General features: G+C 37.2%; 1 long non-coding RNA gene across 1 annotated transcript; it reads right to left on the bottom strand.

Moving 5' to 3' along the window:
- Positions 1-337: 337 nt before the first annotated feature.
- On the bottom strand, positions 338-2,697 carry LOC147327583 (uncharacterized). The gene is made up of 4 exons (XR_015130027.1): positions 2,306-2,697; positions 1,785-1,937; positions 1,334-1,423; positions 338-749 (listed from the first exon to the last, which is right to left on the bottom strand). It is a non-coding gene; the product is annotated as an uncharacterized LOC147327583 (long non-coding RNA).
- Positions 2,698-3,020: the final 323 nt, after the last annotated feature.

The following is a 3,020-nucleotide window of genomic DNA, read 5'->3' as shown; positions in this document are numbered from 1 at the left end:
TTCAAGAGATGCAAAAATAACATTGATACAGTGACTGTCAAAAATTACAGCACTGATCATACTGTGACATCTTGGTTCAAAACAGCACACTTAGAAATATTCAACGTTCTTTACTTCAACTGAATGAAACTGAAAATACCATTTCACACGACCCATATGGGATATTTAGACTGCATAACTGTTCATGCTACATCTCTTCACTAGTAAAAGAAAGAAAAAATACAAAGAGAAATTTTAAAATGCTGCCAAAATGCTGTACAGAGCAAAAGGAAAAACAAACCACAACAACAAAAACGGCTCATCCTCATGGCAGTTGCAGAGTATATAAAAATGAACCCTGCGATCTGTTCCTGGAATTGAGCTTCAAAAATGCAGCAGAACAAGTGTGAGATTTAAATCTCCTCTCACCTAGAGCTGATCAGCTTGCATGCATAACAGTGAGCTTTCCTTGCAGGAGCAGTTTTGTCTTAGTTGTGAGCTTTTCTTGAGAGCTGAGTTGCATCCAACTCCATTACCACCCTTTGAATCACCTCAAAAGTGTAGCAGAGTTGTGATGGGTAACTCATATTGAAGGAATAAAAAAGGTCCAAACAGCATGGCTACTGCAAAGGTCACGTTATCCAGATCTTGAAGAACTACTATACCCTCGATGATGATGCCAACATCAGAAAAGTCATTGCCTGGTGCATCCTCTGGAGACAGATGTTCATTGTGGTTTTCTCAATCTGTGCAGTAGCCTCAGTCAAGTCCTGGTTAAACACAAAACATTTCTTTAAGATTCCTTTTTAAACTCATCTCTTTTGAATCTACCAGTTCTAATGTTAGAGTAATTTAAACCAATGCAAGCAACATAGTAAATAGCTATAGCCAAAGAGTGGCCTGCCATGCTGCCATTCATGGTCTAACAGAGTTTCTAAGACAGAGTGAAAAACATAACAATTTCAAATGCTTTACATTCGTTTTTGTTAGAAAGACACCGGCCCATCAGAAATCCAGGTTATGTCACTCAGAAGATGTTAGAATTTTGACTTTCAGCCCCACAATTTGGTTAGCTGTTGGTCTTTTTTTTTCAAACAAAAGCTAATGTAAATATTGGTGGGATTTTCCTTTGTTCACTAGAATGACAAATGTAAAGTTTTTTCACACTGATGTGACCCCTAATATAGGGGGGTGGGGCCTCAAGGGGGGGCGGCCGAGTTCACTACCAGGCCTCATGTGAACTTCAAATTATTAAAGAGGACTACTGGTCCTAACCAGTCCAATGAGGATCAAGTGGATAACTAAATGCATTTTTAAATGTTGCAAAGCCACAATCTACTCATAAAACACTCACCATGAACTCCTGCACCAAGATGTTGCAATTGTCTTTCACACAGATGCGGAGCACTTTGATGAGGGACTCCCTTCGAGCATTAATGTCATCCTAAAGTATTATAACAAAGAAAACAGAGATTTGTGAACTTTTCAGTAGCACAGAAGAAAATGATCCCAGACAAAAACTTAAACCAGTCAACATGCAACACCAGCATCTACAAAGAAATATCAAAAGTTCCTGTTTGACATCAACTTTATGGATATATAGTTTCCAGAACATTTATTTTTTTAAAAAGATAAATTTTTCTCAGTGGGCCAGTAAATGCATAACGAAAATTATGGCATCCTTTCGGTGGAATCAGTACTCACGGGTAATAGTTGACTGTTTCAATGGATGCAGCATAAAAATCTTTTACTGACCTAATGCAATACATATACACTTTGTAGTTAAAGAATTTTAAAGTTCTTACTGTCATCATGGCAGCTACATCCTTTAGCTTTGTGCCCTGTTCCCCCGATCACTTTGCAAACACTTTCAGCAGACTGTCAGAGAGAAACTCAGCTCCGTCAGAAACCTTGACTGTAAAGGCAAGGTTGGGATGCACTGGAATGCTGCATTTCATCTAAAATGACATAAAATTATTTTGAAATAACAGCAGGCATTGTGCTTGGTTAATCAGTAATGTTTTGTTGAATAAAAACTGTGTTTCCAGATCTTATGGGATTAAAAAAAATCCAAAGATGTTTGTTTCTGATTTGCAACCCAAGAACCCACAAGTTACAACCTCATTTTAGTTCAAGTGTGCATTAATGTGGGTCCAGTAATCACCTTTCTGACAATACATACAGGTTAAACCTATGGCAGATTTTGGATTTCTCAGTTGTATTAATAGGGTGGTCTATTTGAGTATGCATGCACCTAATAATTATAAAAAACCTATTATAATTAAGTTACAGAAACCTTAAGCGAAAATAGAATATACTTTCTTACCATAACACCTTGAACCCACAATCCATCAGCTGACTCCTGGTGAAATGCAGAATAGAGGTCGTCTCTCAATGTGCAGCAAAAAAAACAAAAACAAAAACAAAAGGACAGCAGGTGAGGGCAGGAGGGGTAGGGATGTAAGCTAGCATAATGCCACTGATGATATTAGCTAAAGCTGTTCAATGTCCAAAATCTCACTAACACCACGGTGCAGTAAATACACAATGTAACTGAAGAGTCAGTTGGCAAATCTATTCACACAGAAAACCAAATTATGTTGTGAGTGCCTCGTAATTAGGTTTAATGTGATATTACGGCTCTTGTGCCAAAGACAAATTCAAATGAAAAAGCGCCAATTCTTTGATAACAGATAAAACAGCAAATAAGCTAACGGCTCTTTTTTAGCATGTTACATTTAACTACATTTGGCTGAAATATGGTAAACATTAATTCAAAAAATCAAGACATACCAAAAAACGTAGAGTTGGCTGCTCGACTTGACTGAGATGGATGCCTTTTTTTAAACCACGATCCAAAGCCCGCGAGATGAAATCACGCGTGGTTTCACGAGATTTAACGTTGCTATCTTATTGACTTACTTCACCTGAACATGATATGAACAATTTAATACACCCTTTCTGCATATCATGTAGTTTTTACACTATATAGTTACATTTATCTTTAAAACATGAGGCAATTGTGTTAAATACATGCAAGA

Source organism: Aulonocara sp. 'chitande type north' Nkhata Bay, linkage group LG6, assembly GCF_057382095.1.
Source record: "Aulonocara sp. 'chitande type north' Nkhata Bay isolate Kocher_YH1m ecotype deep benthic linkage group LG6, A_spYH_male_GT1.1, whole genome shotgun sequence".
NCBI lineage: Eukaryota > Metazoa > Chordata > Actinopteri > Cichliformes > Cichlidae > Aulonocara > Aulonocara sp. 'chitande type north' Nkhata Bay.
Note: the sequence above shows the minus strand (reverse complement) of the source record. Positions and strands in the feature narration are given on the sequence as shown.